Raw genomic sequence first — 23,268 nt, 5'->3', positions numbered from 1 at the left:
TGGGATTAGACGTCATACTGAGTAGTTCACCAGTAATTGCTGACTGAGTGGTCATATCCACTTCAGCTTTTGGGTGGGTGTGAGGGAAGCCTGGTGTGCTGTGATTCATGGGGTCGCAAAGAGTCAGACACGACTGAGCGACTGAACTGAATTGAACTGAGAGACAAAGCCTTGAAGGGAGTTGCACTTAAAGGATGGGGTTTGATACCTTCGCCTGGGTAATGGGGAGGTGGGTTGTCTTGTCTTTCCCAGAACCATCTCATAATATCCACAAGTTGTCCATAGATACCAGGGTAATGTGAGGAAGAGTATTGCAAGGCCAGCTCTTAATAAGCCCTGAGTGAATAATGCCCTTCCTCTCCCGTGTGCTGCCCTGAGAGCCACTGTGGCCAAATAGGGTGTATGGCCTTGGGTGGGGCTTGCTATAATGGGCACAGTGACCCTGGACCTACAACAGATTTCACCACAGTCATGACCACTGTCAGTCCCATTCGAGCCTTGGGAATTGGAACTCAGTCAAACCCCACACCAGAAGCGACATGGGAACGTCTCTAAATTTCTAGCTTGGCAGCACTTTGAAGCTGGTCTTGCTCATCTCCTTTCTTTGCAGGGGTGATGGGATGCCCTCACCCCTACCCTCCGCGAGCTTTAATCTCTGAGGAGCTGGGATTAGGGCGGGCTGTCTCCTTTCTTCTGCATTCTCTGACTAGAGGTCTGGGTCAGGGTGTGGAGAGAGAATTAGAGGCAGGAGAGGACCCCAGGGAGCCCCCAGTCTAAGTGGGGAGAATAAGCCTTGCTCCTGAGAACCACCCAGGGTGAAGGCAGAAGGCGCTCAGCCTTGGAGGTTACCGAGTCTGAGGGAGGAAGACACAGAGTCTGCTGAGAAGGGAGGAGGTGAAACAGTCTGGGCAGCGGATCTAGGGTGATGTTCTGGGCAGCAGGGCTCTGAGATGGGGTTGGTGTGAGGGTGGACAGCAGGGCTAGAGCTCCTGGAGGGGACAGAATTTGGAATGGGAGAAGGGGCAGCAACAGGTATTACTTAAACTTATGGTGGTTTAAACAAGGCCTGGGTGGTGATGGAAAGTGGAGGGAGGAAGGGGCTGCAACTGGGCTGCACAGTGGCAGATTGTGTCAAGGTAAACTTAAGCTTCCAGGTGGCTCATTGGTAAAGAATCTGCCCACCAGTGTGGGAGATGGGGGTTTGATCCCTGGGTTGGGAAGATCTCCTGGAGAAGGAAATGGCCACGGCTCCAGTATTCTTGCCTGGGAAATCCCATGGACAGAGGAGCCTGATGGGCTACAGTCTATGAAGTCACAAAAGAATCAGACAAGCCTGAGTGACTAAACAACAGCAAGAAGCTTAGGCAGTAAGATCAGAGAAGTGGCCCTGCACTGGTGCCAACGTCTAAGTGCTAACCGTTCACAGGAGCCCTGCCCAAGTAGGGCAGTGCCTATGGCAACGCAGGTGTAGCCAAGATCCTGGTTGAGGGCAGGGGTGTGGAGGGTGAGGTTCCTGATTCCCAGGGTGAGGAGGGGTTTTGAAAAATGCTTACAACTGGCAGTGGTTTCTCTGGAGCCTTCCTTCCTGTGGTGGAGCTGAGGTGGAGGCAGAGTGGCTTCTTGGGCCCCTTGCGTCTTTCTCTCCCATTCTCCCCTCAACCTTTCCTCTCCAAATCTGGTGTCTCTCCCAGGGCCATGAGTCGACAGCAAGTGTCAGCAGATAATTAAGGAGTGTTTCCACTTTAACGACTCTATGAATTCAGCAGAGAGCCACTTTGACCTTACTGTCCTGTTGGTTTCTGGTAACACAGCCATGAATAAAGGGAGACTTTTCCTAGAGACACTGTCCTCCTGAGGATTCTATCCTACAGGGCACATGACGCTGCGGCTTCAGGGAAGGTCTTCCTGACAGATGCCGAAGACAAAAGGATGAAGGGCGAAAGGGTGCAAGGGTGTGTGGAACAGTGTGGGAGAAGCCTCTGAAGTGAACTGGGATGGAGGATTTGGAAGGAAGGCGGAGGAGAATGGAATGTGGGGATGCTGGGGAATAGAGAGCCATGAGCCTGAAGGGCAGATCACCCAGCACTTGGAATGGCCAGGAGTTTGTACTTTACATGAAGAGAAATGGGAAACCTTTTTGCAGGGAGGGGTGACTTAGTGTGACCAACTCGTTCTGATTTGCTGGGGGCATTCAGGTTTTAGCAATGAAAATCCTGTGTCTGGGAAACCCCTTAGTCCCAAACAAACCAGGATGAATTTGGCTGATTAGATTTATGTTTTAAAAAGGTTATTCTGACAAAAGAATAATAATGGGATTATCAAGGGCAAGAGAGAGAACAGTAAAGAGGTTGGGGAAAGAAGTAGATTCAAAATAAAGCATCTAATATTTATTGAAGGTTTACTATGTATCAATTATCATTCTAAACATCACATTTATTATGCTATTGAATCTTCAGGAAAAGTTATAAACTAGACAGCATTCTCATTTTTATTTTTGCAGGTGAGGAAAAAGGCCTAGAGAAATTAGATACTTCAGGATACTCCAAGGTCAAACATCTCATGAGTGGTGGTGTGGGATCTGAACCTGGAAATTGGACTTTAGTACCTGGCACTACACTAAATTGCTATGAGGGCAAGTACTGTGTCTGTGCCAGTGAAAAGAAGTCTCATTGAAAGTTTGTGTTAAACATAGGTGGACTCCAATCTCTTTTCCTACCTCTGCAGACAGATAAATCTTACTTCCTTATTCCAGCAGACTCTAAGTGAGGACCTCAAACGGAGCTGAGGGCAGAGGTGCAGCACGGAAACCAGGGCATATGGTAAGAGGCTATACATTGATTGGAGGGACAATCTTAGCTTTTTCCTCCACTCATCTGTGAGAACATTAATGTCTGGCTTATTCCCTTCAGACTAGAGCCTTGGCGATTCTTTTCTGGGGAAACTGATCACCACAAGATGGCCCTTCTCATGTGTGTGTGTTTCTTTTTTCTATACCACTGAGTAATTCTCCAACACCAGTTGGGTGTCCTACAATTCAACTCAATTCTGACACCATTTACCTGGAGATAGCATCAGATCCCACAGGTAAATCCCACAGGCTCAGTCTCACAAAACTGTCCCCTCAACTGACTTCAGATGGCAGTGGCAAGTCCAGGTTGTAACCCGTGCTTCTGATTAGCTGGTTATAGATCAGAGGTTCTCATGTTCCCCTCTTTGGGTTTGATTAGTTTGCAAGAGTGGTTCATGCAACTCAGAGAAACATTTCACATACTTGATTATAGTTTGCGATAAAAGGATATAGCTCAGGAACAGCCAGATGGAAGAGATGCATAGGGCAAGCCATGTGGGAAAGGATGCAGAGCTTCCATGCTTTTTCTGGGAGTGCCATTCTCCCTGAAACTCCACATGCTCACAAACTCAGAAGCTCTCTGAACTGTCCTTTTGGCTTTTTATGGAGTCTTTATTACAGAGGCATGATTGATTAAATCATTGGCTACTGGTGATAGATTCAACCTCCAGCCCCTCTCTCCTTTCCAAAGAGCAGGGGGTAGGACCAAATGTTCCAGCCCCCCAACTGCATTGTTGGTTTCCTGACAACGAGCCACTATCATTAGGTGCTTTCCAAAAGTTTCCTCATTAAAATAAACTTTGGTGTAGCTGAAAGGGGTTTGTTATGAATATCAAGATACTTTTATCACTCAGGAAATTCCAAGGGTTTTGGGAGCTCTGTGCCAGGAACTGGAAGGAAGACCAAATGTATGTGTCTTATTATAATTGCAATATAACAGCCTTCCCTAAAATAACTCAATCAGGTCACGTTATGATGAAGACTACTGATTGAGAAACCCTGACTTTTAGTCAGAGCTTCCCAATAATTTTTAGTGCCTCATTCTTAAACAAGAGCAGACAGTCAAAGATCACCAGGCATTTAAAGAAAGTATTATATATGAAATATTAAGAAAAATCCCACAGATAATTAGATAAACAGATAAAAAGAACTTGGGGAAAAAGTCAGTGAGGTCATAAAAGGAAACTTTACAATATCTTCAGAGTTACAAGAAGATACAGCATTGAATCAGTGACACAGAACAAGAAGAAATTTAAAAAAGAACATCCGAGGAGAAAAAGGTCTTAGAAATTACAAAATGGGCTTGCTTTTACATTTCCCCTTTTTTGACAGAAGTTAAAATTCAAGAGTGTTAGAAGATAAAGTAGAATAGAAAGTAGAATTAAAAAAATAAAAAATATGGAAAATAAGACAGAAAAGAAATGAATATTGGAGGATCAACTCTGGAAGTTCAAGAGTGGAGAGTGGACCAAGATAATGGAGGGAAGGAAATGATCAAAGACACGGTAAAGAAAATTGTTGTATCTGAAAAGCATGTTTAAATATAAAAATATGTTTTCATATTTGATTGCCCAGCACAATGAATTAAAAAAAGGATTCTTAGCAAGGAATGTCATGATTAAGTTTTGGAACAACGTGACAAGGGAAAGATTTTTAAAACTTTTAATGGAATGAAACAGAATACAATTCTGGAAAATAGAAGAAAATCATAGTCTCCAAACTTCCTAAGGAAAATAATTTACAATCTAGACTCCTATACCCAGACAAACTATCAATCAACTATCGGTAGAAAAAAATATTTCTATATATTCAAGGTCTTAATGTTAACCTCCTAAGAACCCTTCCTCAAAAAGTTACTAGAGGATGTGCTCTTGCAAAACAAGGGATTAAGCCAAGAAAGAGCAAGGCATGAGATCCAGCAAATAGGTGATGCCACATGAAAGAAACATGAAAGGAAATCCTAGGATGCAGATGTAGGTTAGATGCAAGAAAATGGCCTTGCAGCAGGTCTGTAGAGGTTTGAGTCCAGATTGGAGTATGAAAATGGAGGACTTCAGGAGACATGTGTTCAGTTTAATCGCTCAGTCGTGTCTGACTCTTTGTGACCCCATGGACTGCAGCACGCCAGATCTCCCTGCCCATCACCAACTCCTGGAGCTTACTCATGTCCATTGAGTTGGTGATGTCATCCAACCATCTCATCCTCTGTCATCCCTTCTCCTCCTGCCTTCAATCTTTCTCCAGCATCAGGGTTTTTTCCAATGTGTCAGATCTTTGCATCAGGTGGCCAAAGTATTGGAGTTTCAGCTTCAACATCAGTCCTTCCAATGAGCACCCAGGACTGACTTCCTTTAGGATGGACTGGTTGGATCTCCTTGCTGTCTAAGGGACTCTCAAGAGTCTTTTCCAACACCACAGTTCAAAAGCATCAGTTCTTCAGCACTCAGCTTTCTTTATAGTCCAACTGTCACATCCATACATTACTGGTTAAACCATTGCTTTGACTAGATGGAGCTTCGTTGGCAAAATAATGTCTCTGCTTTTTAATATGCTATCTAGGTTGGTCATAGCTTTCCTTCCAAGGAGCAAGCATCTTTTAATTTTGTGGCTGCAGTCACCATCTGCAGTGATTTTGGAGCCCCCCAAAATAAAGTCTCTCACTGTTTCCATTGTTTCCCCATTGATTTGCCATGAAGTGATGGGACTGGATGCTATGATCTTAGTTTTCTGAATGTTGAGTTTTAAGCCAACTTTTTCACTCTTCACTTTTACTTTCATCAAGAGGCTCTTTAGCTCTTTGATTTCTGCTGTAAGGGTGGTGTCATCTACATATCTGAGGTTATTGATGTTTCTCCCAGCAATCTTGATTCCAGCTTGTGCTTCATTTAGCCCAGCGTTTCTCATGATGTACTCTGCATATAAGTTCAAAATGCAGGGTGACAATATATAGCTTTGACTTACTCCTTTCCTGATTTGGAACCAGTCTGTTGTTCCACTTCTAGTTCTAACTGTTCCTTCTTGACCTGCATGCAGATTTCTCAGGAGGCAAGTAAGGTGGTCTGGCATTCCATCTCTTTAAGAATTTTACACAGTTTGTTGTGATCCACATAGTCAAACGCTTTGGCATAGTCAATAAGCAGAAGTAGCTATTTTTCTGGATCTTTCTTGCTTTTTTGGTGAAAGGTGTGTGCAAGTAATAAAAACAAAGCTGTAGATCATCTAACATATTTAACTGAAGTGAGGAGGTTTATGATTTTGTGGACAGTTCTAGTAGGGTTAGTGATAGAAAAAGAGAAAACTCAACAAATCAGAAAAATAGGTCAGTTATTAACACTTGAGAAAACAAAAAGTTGCATAAGGAAGAAAATATATTCTAAGTAGATGACATTGTTTAGCTCTGAATAGCAGTTACATAGTCATAATACTGTATGACCTGAATTCTATTCTAACCAAAAACTGATATAACTCTACTGGAGGAATTGTGGGGGAGTGAGTAGTGGAAGAATATGTGTGTGTGTATGCTGTAAAAATACTAAATCCTCATTTTCCAGTATAGGAAGTCATTAGCTAGTCTTAAGAAAATGAAAAAATCATCAACTAGAAATAGAAGGCTAGTCAAGGCTATGGTTTTTCCCATGGTCATGTATGGATGTGAGAGTTGGACTGTGAAGAAAGCTGATCGCCGAAGAATTGATGCTTTTGAACTGTGGTGTTGGAGAATACTCTTGAGAGTCCCTTGGACTGCAAGGAGATCCAACCAGTCCATTCTAAAGGAGATCAATCCTGGGTGTTCACTGGAAGGACTGATGCTAAAGCTGAAACTCCAATACTTTGGCCACCTCATGCGATGAGTTGACTCACTGGAAAAGAGTCTGATACTGGGAGGGATTGGGGGGTGGGAGGAGAAGGGGACGACAGAGAATGAGATGGCTGGGTGGCATCACCGACTCGATGGACATGAGTTTGAGTGAACTCCGGGAGTTGGTGATGGACAGGGAGGCCTGGCGTGCTGTGATTCATGGGGTCGCAAAGAGTCAGACACGACTGAGTGACTGAACTGAACTGAACTGATTCAGTAAATACAGGAAGACATGGATCCAAAGATTGAAGTGGTGCCGCAGGATGGGAACTTGAAAGTGGGGAGAGATGAGGTGCGGGTGCTGATATTAGCCTTGTAGAACTGTTTGATTTCAAAATTAGCTCTGACGCCAACTATACTTCTATAGCGTTGACTAAAAAGAATTCTGGGGGGATCAGTAGGTCTGAGAGCAAATGAGAAGTGTTTTAGACAGAGGGTACAGTAAATATCTCAGAGGGTAGCATATGGTCTCCTTGTTGGAGGTCTGTGAGATAGGAAAAGTCAGTATGGATGTAGGAATGGGTCAATGGAGTGGTCTGGGACCTGGAGGAATAGAGCAAGGCCTTGGTTTCCTGGGTCGTGTGCTGTGTTTGGAGGTCTGCAGAGCTCATCTGTGGTCTCTTGCCTTGGAGGTGGAGCTGGCTCAGTGACAGGAGGCAGTGGTCAGAGAAGGAAGAAGTAAACCAAGGAGGTTCTATACTTCCAACCCATGGGTCATTCTGAGATGAACAACCTCAGACCTAAGGGGTGGGAAGGCTTTAGGGGCAGAAGCTGAGGAGGAGGTCCTCAGCATGGAGGCTCTGGGGTGGGCCAGGCACTGATGGGGCTGAGGCTGGGCTGGAGGAAAGGCATACTCATGAGAACTGTAAGAGGTTGGGGAGCTGCTGCTGCTGCTGCTAAGTCACTTCAGTCGTGTCCGACTCTGTGTGACCCCATAGACAGAAGCCCACTAGGCTCCCCCTTCCCTGGGATTCTCCAGGCAAGAACACTGGAGTGGGTTGCCATTTCCTTCTCCAATGTGTGAAAGTGAAAAGTGAAAGTGAAGTCGCTCAGTCGTGTCCGACCCTTAGTGACCCCATGGACTGCAGCCTACCAGGCTCCTCCATCCATGGGATTTTCTAGGCAAGAGTACTGGAGTGGCTTGCCATTGCAGCGGCTCACAAAAGCCAGGTGAAGCATCACTCACATAGCAGTGAGTGCCCAGCATATACAAATGAGTGCTCAGCAAGTATTTGTTAAATAAATGAACACATGATTGTGTTCTCAGAGGCGGCTGCACTGATGCCCTCCAGTCAGACTGGAGTCCCTTATTTTTTCTGACTGAATAATTTGCGTAGAGAGGAGATTCATTCATTAAACATAATTTATTTAAAGCTTACTGTATTCCGGGAACCATTCTAGAGATTGGGGACACAGCAATTAACAGAATAGAAAAACAATCCTGTGGGCGTGGTGCTATGTTTTGGAGGAAGTAGCTAGTGGTTACTTGGCACATGCTACACCTTCAGTGCTGGTCCAAGCACGGTAGAGTATTAACTCCTTTAATCCTCACAACTTTATAGAAAGGATGTCATTAATTCTCCTGTTTTATAGACGGTGAAACTGAGGCAAAGAGAAATTAGATGGGATTTCCCTGGTGGCCCAGTGGCTAAGACCCTGTGCTCCCAATGCAAGGGGCCCAGGTTCAATCCCTGGTTGGGGAACTAGTTCTCTTGCCACAACTGAAAGTTTGAAGATGCTGCAATGAAGATTGAAGATCCTGCATGCTGCCACTAAGAGACTTGGCACAGCAACAAACGACAAGAACAAAAAAACCCCAAACTGAATTACACTTGAAAAAAATAAAATCAAGACAGACCAGCCAGAGACTCCGTTTTGTGGTGCCTTGCAGCAGAGAGAGAGCTTGTCCATCCATCTGTGAAAGCAGGTGAGAAAGGCTGGACAGGGAGCTGGAACTGGTGTCCCATTGGCTGGCTACCCCACAGTCTCTGGGAGCAGAGGCACTCCCAGTCCTCTTGCTACCGATCAAACCCCAGTCCTTACTCCTGCGTCTCCACAGGGCGGGCAAAATGGCCACAGTCATTTAAAAAAAAAAAAAAAAGAAGGGCTACTTTCGGGCATTATTGGTAAGCAAGGGTGAGAATTCTCTGGGCAGATGTTGGCACTCACAGAATCTGAAGGGTGGGATTTGGTGAAGAAAGAAGCACAGTTGATCACTTTCAGTGTATTTGCCTCTAGCTGATTTATGTAAGTGCTTGATTCTGTAGCTTACGCTGAATGAGGACTGATTGGACTAGGTGGGTGGAAGGGACCCCGAGTCTTCTTTGCTGAGAATGATCCAGGAAGCTGAATTCACATGAGGGCTGGGTTCTGGCCTCAGGAAAATTTGAGGGGCTGGATGCCTCCTTCCCTTTCTGTAGTTGACGTAATCTTTTGATTTAGCTGCTGCTACGCCCTGTGGAAGCTGAAACTGCAGTGCCATGGCCCACTTCTATAAACTGGAGTGTATCTGTGGAGACTTGGGATTCTAAGTCACAGGGTTTTACACAGCGTCTCCTCGAAGTGCACCTGAATATGTTGGCAACAATAATGCACTCTCTATGCCTATATAGCACTTTCTAGGTGCTTTCATGGGCTTCCCAGGTGCTGCTAGTGGTAAAAAACTTGCCTGCCAACGCAGGCAATGTTAAAGACACAGGTTCGATCTCTGGGTCAGGAAGATCCCGTAGAGGAGGGCATGGCAACCCACTCCAGTATTCTTGCCTGGAGAATCCCGTGCACAGAGAGGAGCCTGGCATAGGCTCCTATGGACGCATACAGTCCATAGGGTCACACAGAGTTGGCCACGACTGAAGCGACTTACCACGCATGCACGCAGGTGCTTTCACATCCATTATCTCTGAAAAGCAGGATATTCATTTCCCATTTGACAGATAAGACAAAGACGTCTCAAAAACAAAGGAAGTACAGATTTTGCCTAGTGTCACACAGAGTTAGAACTTTTCTCTTTTGGCCTCGGGGGTCATTATATTAGTACTGGTGTCATCCCTCCATCTCCTGGTCAGCCGTGACTGCTTCCCATAAACGTGTGTTCTGTGACCTCCTGCTGTGAGATGGGGACATGGTAATGCAGGTAAGACCTCAGTGCCTGTCCCTGGGAGTTTGCTCCCTTGTTGAGGGGATGCCTGTAGAGAGGTAATCCCAGTGCCATGAAGGTGTGCCACAGACAGGTAAGACTGCTCTGTGTCTGAAGCAGAAGGGGGAACTCTATTGTCTTGAGGTAGTTAGGGAAGTCTTACAGAAGAGGTGACTTTTGGTCAGACTCTGAAGGAGTGTTAAGACTTTTCTAGGCAGAGAGGAGGTGGAGGGGAAGCCAGGCAGAAGCTGTGGCATAGACAAAGTCATGGACAAGATGGGTAAATGTCAGGACTGAGTACACATTTTGTGCGTGCTAAAATTTTGGGGAGGATCTTCCATTCAGAAAAAGAACACATAAATTTCATTTAGAAAGAGGAAAAGACTATAGCAAGTCATGAATTTCAAAAAGTTGGCAAGTACCACACACATTATGCAAGTCAGAAAAATGGCAATATTTTGATTAACTGGATGACTCAACTGTCTACTTCACTATTTTTTCTGTTTTCTTGGCTCTGTGATCTTTGATTGCTTCATATGACAATCATTTTGTAAAATCATGAGACTATAAAGACAATTTAGTCTTTCCTCTGACAGTGTCAATTAGTTTTGCTATTGATACTTTAGAAAAGATTTTGTTTTCAGTTTTACAACTTGTTCCTAGTAATGTCTTATAAATTCTTAGGATTATTGCTAAAAATCTTTATAAAGTCTTTCATATATGACCTGTAAAATTTCAGGGCATCTCAAGTTATAAAATATATAATATTAAAATTTTTTTCTATTATAAAATTTCTTTCAAATAAGTTATTTTCAGATTCTTTTCCATTATAAGTTATTATAAAATATTGAATATAGTTCCCTGTGCTATACAGTAGGTCCTTGTTGGTTATCTGTTTTATAGATAGCAGTGTGTTTATGTTAATGCCAAACTCCTAATTTATCCCTCCTCTGCCCCTTTCCCTGGTGGCTCAGATAGTAAAGAATCTGCCTGCAATGAAGGAGACCTGGGTTAGATCCCTAGGTCGAGAAGATCTGGAGAAGGAAATAGCAATCCACTCCAGTGTTCTTGCCTGGGGAATCCCAGAGGAGCCTAAAAGGCTACAGTCCATGGGGTTGCAAAGAGTTGGACGCTGAGTGACTGACACTCTTTCCACTTTGGTAGCTGTAAGTTTGTTCTCTATGTCTGTGGGTCTATTTTGTAAATAAATTCATTTGTATCTTTTTTTTTAGATTCCATATAGAAGTGACATTATATTTATCTTTCTCAGTCTTAATATGATAATCTCTAGGTTCATCCTTGTTGGTGCAAATGACATTATGTGAAATGTAATCTTAAATAGTTTTATTAAAAAGTAGTTTTAAATTGAAGACACTATTGATTTATCCTCTATGGTCTTGTGGCAGTGACTTCTTACCTTATCTAAGAGCTTCACTGTTACTTCTGTTTGAAATTTAACTCTTTTTCTTATTGAATTACTGCTTTTGGTATGATGTCCATTAACAGATGCATGGATAAATAAGCTGTAGTACATATACACAATGGAATATTACTCAGCCACAAAAAGGAATGCATTTGAGTCGGTCCTAATGAGGTGGATGAATCTAGAGCCTATTATACAGAGTGAAGTAATTCGGAAAGAGAAAAAAATCATATGCTAATGCATAAATATGGAGTCTAGAAAGATGGTGTATTTGCAGAGCAGCGATGGGGACACAGACATTGAGAACAGACTTATGGACACTGCTGCCGGGGGTGAGGGAGGAGAGGGTGGGCGGCATGGAGAGAGTAACACGGAAACATGCATCACCATATGTAAGATAGACAGCCAGTGGGAATTTGCTGTATGGCTCAGGGAACTCAACCCGGGGCTTGGTAACAACCTAAATGGGTGGGATGGGGAGGAAGGTGGGAGAGATGTTCAAGTGGGAAGGGCCATGGATAAACTTATGGCTGACTAGTGTTGATGTTTGGTAGAAACCAACACAATACTACAAAACAATTATCCTTCAATTAAAAATCAATAAATTAAAAGAAAAGGAAATGGTAATGGGTGATCTATTTATGTCGTCAGGCTCCCAGCTAAGCAACACCCTGAACTGAGACAGTTTTAACAGATTCTTTCCTTACCTTAACAAATGGTTTCTGGGCAATAATAATACTTCATATAAAAGTAAAAAACAATTTAGCTTCTCAGTTGCACTAGCCACATGTCAAGTGCTTGATAGCTACATGTAGCTAGTGGCCAGTGCGTTGGACAAGGTAATCTCTGAGTGTCAACTTTAACTGGGGCCAATTGTAACATCACAGGATCTTTTGTAAATCACCAGGGAAATAACACGACGAAAGCATATTCTCCAAAAGATGTACCTATCCCAGGAGGTGGATCTTAGGAGACAAATCTTACCTTACCGCAGTACAGTTCCTTAGCAAGGTTCTTGCTGGTAATATTCAAGTCTCAGTTATAGGTGCTGCGTACTGATACTTAACTTTAGGGGAGCAAATTCCTTTCAGTGTGGCCTATGGACTAGCAATATGAGGTCCAGGGCTCTAGAGCCTGCTGAAGTCTCGCTCACTGCTGCTCTGGGCCCTGACGGCCACACAGCTCTCTGGGCTTCCCCTGTCGGAGTCCGTGGGACTGTGCTGACAGCATTTATGGCCATCTGTCTTCTGGATGGTGGGCTCCTGCCGGGTGGACCCTGATGTGACATACCAGGCACTTCATAAAACAGCAAAAGGATAAAGAGTCCGGCTTTAGAGTCAGGCTGACCTGGGTTTGTTGGCTTTGTACCACCTTTTGGATGACCTGCTCACATTATGGAACCACATTAAATCTCAGTTTCTTTATCTGTGTAATGGAGATGCTAATATTCATCTCATAGAATTCTCTTGCAGATTAAATAAAGTGACTTGTAGGGGAATTCCCTGGCAGTCCAGTGGTTAAGACTTCACATGTCCACTGCATGGGGCTTGGGGTCAGTCCCTGGTTGGGGAACTAAGCCCCTGCAAGACACATGGCGTGACCAAACAAACAAAAAACAGATGTATGTAAAGCACATATTATACTTGTTTGGCACAGTGTTCCGTAAACAATAGTTCTCAATATCTATAGCCATTCTTTCCTGAATGACTTGGAAGGGGAAACCAGGAAAGGCCATATTTCTTTCCTCAGACATACTGAGCTATATTTCTTGGGGCTCAGCAAATTCCTCATCACTTCTCCAATTTAATCTATCATTCTATAACCCTGCTTCAACCTCTGGGGCTTGGATGGCTCAGAAGGCACAGGTAGCCCCTGGGTTCTGGTGAGCATCAAGGCTCTGTTGAAAATTTCTGGGCATATCCAAAAGCTGGTGGAATACTGGCACTGGGTCAGCTGTGAGCCCCAGAGAAGCATCTGTTCCTTACCAATCTGTCTTTCTTTTCAGTGACTGCTATAGACAGAATGTTTATGTCCCCCTAAAATTCCTTTGTTGAGATCCTAACTCCCAGTTGATGGTGTTGGAGGAGGGGGACTTTGATAGGTGGTTAGATTATGAGGGTGGAACTCTCATGAGTGGGATTAGTGCCCTATTAAAGAGACCCAAGAAAGCTCCCTAAGTTTTGCATGTGAAGACACAGTGAGAAGATGATGCAACATGTACTATGTGCGTGCATACTAAGTCGGTCAGTCGTGTCTGATTCTTTGTGACCCCAAGGACCATAGCCTGTCAGGCTCCTCTGCCCATGGGATTCTCCAGGCAAGAATATTAAAGTGGGTTGCCGTGTCTTCCTCCAGGGGATCTTTCCAACTCAGAGACTGAATCTCCATCTCTTATGTCTCCTGAATTGGCAGGTGGATTCTTTACCACTGGTGCCACGTGGGAAGCCCATGTGCTGTGCTGTGGTGTGCTTAGTTGCTCAGTTGTGTCCGACTCTTTGCGACCCCATGGACCATAACCCGCCAGGCACCTCTGTTCATGGGGATTCTCCAGGGAAGAACACTGGAGGGGTTGCTATGTCCTCCCCCAGGGGATCTTCCCAACCCAGGGATCAAATCCAGGTCTCCTACATTGCAGGACCGCTGAGCCACCCAGGAAGCCCCATTAATCAACTCTATTCCAATTAAAACAAAACAAAAAAAGCAAACAAAAAACAAAAATAGGAAAGGAGGGACGAAACTTACAACTGTGGTTGATCCAATGGCCTTTTCTAATCCCTCCATTTGGTCAAGAAGTCTGGCATGCATTTCTTCTGATTTTTACTGTGGAAGCAGTCTTCTTTTATGACTCTTTGAGGGTGTTCCTGGGATATTTATTTCTGCTTGTACTCATGCTTGTGACCAGAGGCGGTCAGGCCACTAAATGTGTGTCTGGAGGCTGCCCCAGAGTATGCTCTGTGGACAGTGTGAGGTGTCATGCTGTTATGTGCGTGTCTGTATGAACGTCTGTGTGCACGCGCACATGTTTGCATCAAGAGTTCCAGGAATCTGAGGGGGTCTGCCCAGAATGAACCGAAGTCATGTTGTACATCACTGTTGTCCTGTTGTGGACATTAGACTCCAGCCTTGACTTTCCAAACTGAGGAAAATTTTACTGCTAAATCTGAGAGTTGAAGTAGAGAGGCTAGAAAGTCTTGCTCCTTTGTTGGTCCCCACAGGATGTCCCAATAACTGGCATCCGGGGCCTGGAATCCTCACACATGGAAACTCAGCTCTCTCCTTTCCCTGTGGATCGCAAGCACCACAGCCTTTCTTCTGCATCACCTCAGGGACCTCACAGGGCCTGAGTGGTCCCACTCCCAGAATCGGGTCCTGATCTTTTGCCCTTCCAGAGCAACATGATGCTCCAGGAAACCACTCAGATTTTATTCTCTGTGGGGTGACTTCTAGAATACAATGTGAAAGACGCTGTGTGGAGATGGGTGAGGAGAGTGGCCCTTCTACGCCCCCTCATTCATCTGGATCAAAACTAAAAATCCATTTAGTTCTGCTCTTATTTAGCTCTGTCCTCACGCACTTTACATCCTCCTTCCTCTGATCCTTTCCTACCCATCTTATCGTCCATCGACTTTATTCTTTCCCCACAGATCCACACCCAGTGACAAAACACATCAATTATCTCTTTTCTTTCCAGCAGCTCTTTGAAAGCAAAGATGAGTAATACTCATGTTGACAAGTCCTGAGTGGCACGTAGATCTACTCAGATCTAATTTCATAATCAATCACACTGATATCTTCCCCTTGTATCTCTGGCACATTTAAGAATTTTATTGCTACACAAAGGCAGAGTCACAGTCAGCCAAAGTTTCAATGCAAATGCTGGAAGTTTTGCATGCATTACAATTAAGATTTCTAACACTTGCACAGATGTGTTGAAACTGTATTACCAAGAACGTGAAACAGCCACTTAAAAAGATTAAAACCCAAGCTAGGTGTACTGGAAGAAGACTCTTACCTCACTCTGGTTTTGAGAGCTTTGCATTCCCCATACTGCCCCAGCCAGCTTCCACTGGAGGCTCAAGGCATGGATCCTTCTTCCCTTCTCTTCCTCTGACATATCCTGTGCCTGGGGCAGAGACTCCATACTGACCAGCTAAGTCGCCCCCTTTCCAGTCCCACTTCTCCAGTGCATGGGGTGGAGGGAGGGCTGCAGTGGTCTCTGCAAGCATTTCTAACCTCTCGTGTCTGCTACCAGTTAGTTACCGTGATCAAGCTTTGCAGAGAGGCCTTTTGTTTCAGTCTGCGTCTTCCCATCTCTATTTCTCCAGCCAGTTCCATAGTTAAAGCCTGTAGAGGAGCTTTTGGTCCAGCCTCCCACCAATGTCATGGTCATATTTCAGAGAGTGACCTATATGAAGACATGCTCCTGGTTCTGAGGGTTTTGTTCCTCTCCTGAGCATAAATTGTATTGCTTCATAGTGAGAAGAACAATTTGTTATAGAACCTGCTCCAGTTTTCAGTACACTTGCTCCTTCCTTGGTGAGGTTTGCACCCTCAGTAACAGATCTGTCAGTAATTCTGTTAACACCTCCTACGTGTATTGAATACGTTCATCTCCATCGTTTCTTGCTGTTCATGGACCTGAGATTTGGCTGTCCTGGGTCACACAGAGATTTGCTAGTGGAGCTGGGACCAGAGGACCTAGTACTCTTGACTCTTGGGTCAACTCTTTTACTCAGATTATTCCATGCTGTGATTCATTATTTATTTGTTTATTTTTGGACGGGGGCATGCCTTCTCTGTGTTGGGAGCAGTCTAGTTGTGACCATTCAAAGAGGAATGATACCTGACTGGCCTTCAAGGAGCTCCCTGTGATGCTGTGTTGGCGAGAGAAAGATGTAAACACTGACATTCAGTATTATTGGGGGGAGGTAGCTGAGAAATAGGGATGCAAGTGTGGGCATTGTGGCAGGAATGAGAACTCAGTTGGGTGAAGCAGGAAGGTTCCCAGAGCATTTGGAGAACTAGGGGAAGGGAACTGCGGGCAGTGTGGACAGAGGCAAGTGGTCCAGGAAGGGGTGGTGTCTCTGGGGACCAAGGGGCTCGGTGTGATGAGGGGAGAAGAGAGGTGAGCCTGCAGCCTGATTCAGGCTCTTCCTGAGGGTCCTGGTCCCTGTGAAGAGTAGGCCCTCTTGAAGAGAGGGCCTTTGTCTTCTGGTTCCTTTGCTGGTCCCTGAGGTGGATGAATTGTGGAGGGGTCTATGCTGATGATGCCACCAAGAGCCTGGTCTTTGCCCTCTAGGAACTTATACTTTAATCATTTGTTCTCAGACTCTCTCCAGGATTCAAACCCCAAATGAAACCAAACCAAAAAAAAAAAAAAAAAACCAAACAAAAACCCCAAAACCTGGGGATATGTTTAAAATGCTGATTCTTGGATTTCACCTCAGATAACTGGGGTCAGTAAGCCAAGAATGGGACATAAGATCTGCATTTTCACGATATCTGGAGCTTCTGACCCAGGTGGTCCCCAAAGCACACACTGAAGATTGCCAGTCTAGGCAGAGGCAGTGATGCAGCCGGCTGAGCCAGATCTTGACAATTGGACAAGCGTTTGTGTTAAGTCAGCAGCTCAGGCCACGCATCTGCTCTTGATCAGGGAAGGAGTAATATAAACACAGAGCAACTTCTAGAATTTTCTTCACTGTCTTTGGAGCAGAAAACATTCTCTACTGCCTCTGGCTGTTGCTTGGATCACTACTTCATCCTGTGAGGCTCAGGTGACAGGAGCTATAGGCAAAAGCAGGACGCTCCCCTTTCCAGTCCCTCCTGCAGCCTGCTTCACACCTCCAGATACTTCCCTGGGCACAGCCTCTGGGGGAAGCCAGGTCCTGGGCTCTCCATTTGTCCTTTTGAAGTTATTAAAAGCCCTGGAAACTCAGGCAAGCTTCTTTGTGTGTAAATGATTGATTACCACTGTGAAGATACAGAACCCGAGAAGTGTGGGACCTTGGTGGGGGAGGGACTCTCCTATTCCCTTTTCACTCTGTTCTGTGAGATGGCTCAGGGGCTTTGATAGAGTGTCCAGTCCTCTGTCCAACTACCAGCTCCTTTTCTTGCCTTTAACGCAGCTGTCCTGTCTTTACTGGTTACATGTGGGTGGGGTGGCAGGCAAGGCCTGAAGTGTGGGAGAAGGAGACTGCGCTGCATATTGCCTTTGCTGAGGGTATTCAGGAGGCTTTACTTGAGGTTTATGTGAGGGTCAGGCTCTGGGAGCGGCTCCACAGAGGTAGGGGAGGGAGTGGGTGTCATTTCCCTAACTGAAGCTCTGCCCTCAGGAATAACTGCTCTTCCTTCCCCATTGTATCTAACTCATGTCTTTCAACCAGGCTACTGTTACACCCAGGGAAGCTGTCAGCACACACAACCCCCACCCACAGCTGTAAATTAGCTGTACACTGGAGAGGACTGCTTTCAGACTCTGAATCACAGATGTCACTCAGCACATCAGAATCTCTATCGAAAGGAACGCCACCTCTCCCCATTTCTCAACCTCACCAAGTGCGTCTCACCCACTGGCCCCTGGGACCGCAGGGTTCTGTGAAGCGGTGTCAGTGTCCCCACTGACAGAGGAGTAACTATGGCACAGAGGTGGAAGGGCCATCCCGGCCAGGCCACATGGAGGCTGACTTGTCGGGCAGGGCTAGTACCCTGTGTTCCTGATCAGTGCAGAGGCAGTGCCAGTCTGGGGTAAACCAAGAGATGAGGAAGTGCCGCTGGAACCTGGGGTCCCTGCAAAACCTCTCTGAGGAAGTCAGAGGAAGCCCCACAACAGAAGGAGCTGTTAACCTACCTCTGAAGGATGGGTGTGTTTCCTGGGAGAAAAGGCAGTGGAAGGGAATGCTAGGTAGAGGACTTGACACGGAGGGTTCAGGAAACCTTAGGGGGTCCAGTGAGAAAGGAGGGGGGAGGCCAGTGCTGGGTAGGACAGGTGGCCTTCTGAGAGACCTGTTTTTCTCTGGCTCAGAGATGGTACTCTGTTTCCAGGACACTGAGTATTTGATGAAGGAGTCTGGGTCCTGCTTCTGGCGAAGTTACACTTAAGATCAATGGTCAAGCTCAAATATTTTCAGAAGCAAGGAAGCAAAAATTTGTGACAGTTTGGTAAAAGTAAAACCAAGCTACAGGGTAATTTAACTCCATTTTCAGTGGAAGAATCCAAAACTCAGAGAAGAGAAACAGTTTGTCCAAGGACACAACCACAATGGGGCAGAACTGGACGCAGTGGGTGTGCACTGGCATACTCCTGAAGTGACTAAACTGAAAATTTAAAATAACTGTGGTTAATATGCTAAGAGCTATAGTGGAAAAGTGGGAAGTAGGTAATATGTAAGATTAGATGGATAATGTGACTGGAAAGATGAAAACTCTAAGAAAGTTATGAAAATAGTAGAAAATAGCAGAAATAGAAAACAATAGCAATGAATGTCTTAGATGGGCTCATTGGTAGACTGGCTACAACTGAGGAAAACAATCAGTGAGCTTAAAGATATGTCAATAGAAACTTTCTAAATAAAAAAGCAAAGAGAAAAAAACAAGAACAAAATATACAAGACAATTACAAAAGCTGTAACGTACATATAACAGGAATATCAGAGGAAAAGAAAGAAAGAAACAGAAGAAATATTTGAAGAAATAATTGCTGAGAATTTTCCTAAATTAACAACAGGTACTAAACCACAGATCCAGAAATATCAGAGAACACCAAGCAGAACAAATACCCAAAGAACCACATCTAGGCATAGATTATATTAAAATTTCAGAAATTCAAACTCAAAGGGAAAATCTTAAAAGAAGCCAGAGGTGGAGAAAACTGCCTCACCCTATCTATACAGGCACAAGAAAAAGGATGTTTATTGGATTTCTCTTCAGAGACCATGCAAGCAAGAATAGTGGGTTGTTTAAAGTGTTTAAAGACAAACCTACCAAACTAGAATTCTGTATTCAGTGAAATTATTCTTCAAAAGTGAAGAAGAAATAAAGACAAAAACTGAGGGAATTTGTTGATAGTTAGACCTGCTTTGGAAGAAATGTCACAAGAAGTTCTTCAGAAAGAAGGAAAATGATGCCGGTCAGAAACCTAGACCTACATAAAGAATAAGAATGTTAGACAAGGAATAAATGAAGATAAAATAAAGTCTTTTATTTTTCTTATTTTTTTCATTTTTAAAATAAATTTATTTTTTTTATCAAGGTGTAATTGATACACAACATGGTTTTCTTATTCTGAATTGATCTAACCGATTAGAGTTTGTTCAAAATAATTATTGCAGTAATGTATTAGGTGATTACCAATAAGAGAAATAAATAATAGCAATGTAATAGGCAAAGAGGAAATTGGGAGTACTCTGCTATAAGGTACCTGCAAGACCTGTGAAGTAATACAGTATTATCTGAATGTGGACTTAGATTACTTGCAAATGTATATTACAAATTCTAGGGCAACCACCAAAGACACTTAACAAAATAGTGTAATTGATATGTTAAGAGGGAAAACAGAACCAATGTAAAATGCTCGGTTAAAACCAGAGAAGACAGAAAAAAGAGTGAAAGATGAAAAAACTCACAAAAGGAGCTATGAATAGAAAACAGCTATGAATATGGTTGATATTAACCCAACTATATTAATAGTCACTTTTAGTGTGAATGGCCTAAATATACCAATTGAAAGAGATTGTCAGAATGAGTTAAAAAATAGGGCTCATCTGTAGGCTTTCTGCAAAAACTTGCTTTTATTTCATTTAAAAAGCACTTTTTTTTAGTTTTATTGTGGTATAATTGACAAAATTGTGCCTATTTAAGGTATACAATATGATGGTTTCATATAAATATACATTGTTAAATGATTGCCTCAGTTAAGCTGATCAACATTCATTACCTCAGATAGTTATAATTTTCTTCCCCCTTTCCTTCTCCTACCCCCTACCCGTGCAACCACCTGTTTAAAGAAATCACCTTTTAAACATGAAAACACAAATAGATAAAAAGTAAAGAGATGGAGAAAAGTATATCACACTAACACACACACAAAATTAGAGATTTTAATTAATTAACTAATTAATTATTAATTTCAGACAGATAAAACAAGACTTCAGAGCAAGAAAAGCGATCAGAGACCATGAGGGGCATTATGTAATGGAAAGGGGTCAATTCTTCAGGAAGGTGACAATGCCTAACTGTGTATGCTCCTAGTCATAATGTGTCAGAATGCATGAGGCAAAAATCTGATCGAACTGCATGGAGAAATAGATGAATTCACTATTAAAGTCTGGAGAAGGAAATGGCAACTCACTCCAGTATTTTTGCCTGGAGAATCCCATGGAGAGAGGAGCCTGGTGGGCTGTGGTCCACGGGGGTTGCAAAGAGTGGGACATGACTGAGCAACTAACACTATTAAAGCTGGAGCCTTCAACACCTCTCTTCCAGAAATGGACAGATACCACGGGCAGAAATTCAATGAGGACATAGTTGAATTGGACAGATCATCAATCAATTGGATCTAACTGACTTTTCCAGACTCCTTCAGCCAACAACAGCAGAAAACACGTTCCTCTTAAGCTCATTCAGTGCATTCATCAAGATAGACTATATTCTGGGTCATAAAACACGTCTTAACCAATTTTAAAAGAGTAGAGATCATACATGTGTATGCTCTCAGACCACACTGGAAATAAAATTGAAATCAATAATAGAAAGATGGCTGGAAAACCCCAACATTTTCACAGATCAAGTAAGACACTTCTAAATAATATGTGTGTCAAAGAAGCTATATCAAGAGAACGTAAAAAATATTTTGAACTAAATGAAAATGAAAAGACAACTTATAAAAGCTTTTCATTTTGGAATGCAGCAAAAGCAGTGCTGCTAAGTTGCTTCAGTCGTGTCCGACTCTGTGCGACCCCACAGACGGCAGCCGACCAGGCTCCGCCATCCCTGGGATTCTCCACGCAAGAACACTGGAGTGGGTTGCCATTTCCTTCTCCAATGTGTGAAAGTGAAAAGTGAAAGTGAAGTCGCTCAGTCGTGTCTGACTTTTCGCGACCCCATGCACTGCAGCCCGCCAGGCTCCTCTGTCCATGCGATTTTCTAGGCAAGAGTACTGGAGTGGCTTGCCATTGCCTTCTCCGAAAAGCAGTGCTAAGAGGGTAATTTTTATCTTTGGATATGTATATCAGAAAAAAAGCATCTAAAATTAATAATCTGTTTGCATTTTAGGAAATTCAATCATTAGCATAGTACTTGGTACAGATTGTTCATAAATGGGAGTTCTTGTACTATTAGCTATTATTTCTGTAATGTCTGGATGGGAGCATAAAAACAATCTTCCTTTCCAGACACCCAAAGCCACAGTTTCTGGAGCTCAGCAAACCCTTTATCTCTGTTCTAATCCACTGTCTCCCATCCCTTTTACTCTAGCCCCATGGAGCTTGTGATGGAGCAAATGTTCAGGATGAGTTAGCCTGGGTGCAGTGTGCACAGGTAGGTCCTGGGGTTCTGAAGGGAAATTCTGGGCCTAGCTGCTTTGCTCTGGGAGGTTGGTGGGTAGAACCCAGCCAGGGTTCCTTGCTGGAGGCACCAGCCCAGCTCTGAGCCTCACAGAAGATCCTGTTCTTTTGCTCAGATCCCTACTTTCCATGGGTCTTCCTCCTCCTCTGGCTCTGCGGCAGACTAGTGATTTGAGTCCGACCCTTGGCTTCCAATGCTCAATGCTCCAGCCTACTAGGCTGCCCACTGACACAGGGGAACAATAATCTAAGCTTCTACTTTAGGAAACTAAATCACCAGCTCAGTGCTTGATCGCAAATAGTGGTTCTTCTATTAGAAGCTGCTGCTGCTGCTGCTAAGTCGCATCAGTTGTGTCCGACTCTGTACGACCCCATAGACGGCAGCCTACCAGGCTCTCCTGTCCCTGGGATTCTCCAGGCAAGAAGCTAGTAGTCCTCAATGCCTGGATGGTGAACAGATCAAACTTCCTTTCTGGAGACCCAAAACCTTACAGATGACTTAAGCTAGATTTGACTTGGATGAGCAGCCCTTGGGCTTAACCAAAAGGCATTTTTGGTTAAGGCACTGGAAGATTCCCTATAGCCTTTCTGGTGGTGGTGAGTGATACCAGAGATGCTGGGGTGTGACTGGGCTGCTGAGAATGGTTGAAAACACTGCTGTCTTTGACAGTAAACAGGACTGATTCAAAGTTGCTCCCCAGGACCTGGGCTCTATGTCCTGAGGCTCATCTCTTCTTTAAAAAATATTTGTTTGACTGCACCGGGATCTTAGTTGCAGATGTGGGGTCCAGTCCTCTGACCAGAGATTGAACCCAGGCCCCATGCGTTGGAAGCCTGGAGTCTTAGCCACTGGACCACCAGGGAAGTCCCCCTTCCTCATTCCTTAAACACAGCACAGATACCACCAGGGCCTACCCTGGGCCCCTGGCATACAAGTCATCAGACAGGGAGGCTGCTACATCAGGGGAACAAGAGGTCAAAAGTCAAAATCTCTGGTCACCTGAGCAGGATACCACTCTGAAAGGAAAATAAGAAAGTGAATAGCATGTAGTATCTGAAGCAGAATTTTTGACATTCATGGTCACTTTCATGCAAAGGAATACTGCACAACAGTGAAAAACCACAGTACACACCCTAACATGATAAAACTTAAAAATTTGCTATTGATCTAAAGAAGGCAGACAGAACACAGAAAAATATGTCCATTCATGTAAAATTCAGAAATTAGGCAAATTACAGTGTATACGGATAAATGCTTAAATGGTAAACTATAAAGAAAATAGATTCAATCATGTAAGTTTGGCTGGTGGTTTTCATGCGAAGACAGAAGAGGGGGTGGTGACTGGAGGACATGTTTTCTTTTTTTATCTAAGGAAGGTTATAGGTAGTAGAAATAAGTTACTGGGCTGTTCATACATTTTTGTTTGCTGTGTATTTCTG

At 44.0% G+C, this 23,268-nt stretch overlaps 1 long non-coding RNA gene across 1 annotated transcript; it reads left to right on the top strand.

The window, feature by feature from the left end:
* Positions 1-8,214: 8,214 nt before the first annotated feature.
* On the top strand, positions 8,215-21,803 carry LOC129541415 (uncharacterized). The gene is made up of 2 exons (XR_008682815.2): positions 8,215-8,634; positions 21,740-21,803. It is a non-coding gene; the product is annotated as an uncharacterized LOC129541415 (long non-coding RNA).
* The last annotated feature ends 1,465 nt before the right edge of the window (positions 21,804-23,268 follow it).

Source organism: Moschus berezovskii, chromosome 4, assembly GCF_049115385.1.
Source record: "Moschus berezovskii isolate FMDL1 chromosome 4, NW_MosBer_1.0, whole genome shotgun sequence".
Classification (NCBI taxonomy): Eukaryota; Metazoa; Chordata; class Mammalia; order Artiodactyla; family Moschidae; genus Moschus; species Moschus berezovskii.
Note: the sequence above shows the minus strand (reverse complement) of the source record. Positions and strands in the feature narration are given on the sequence as shown.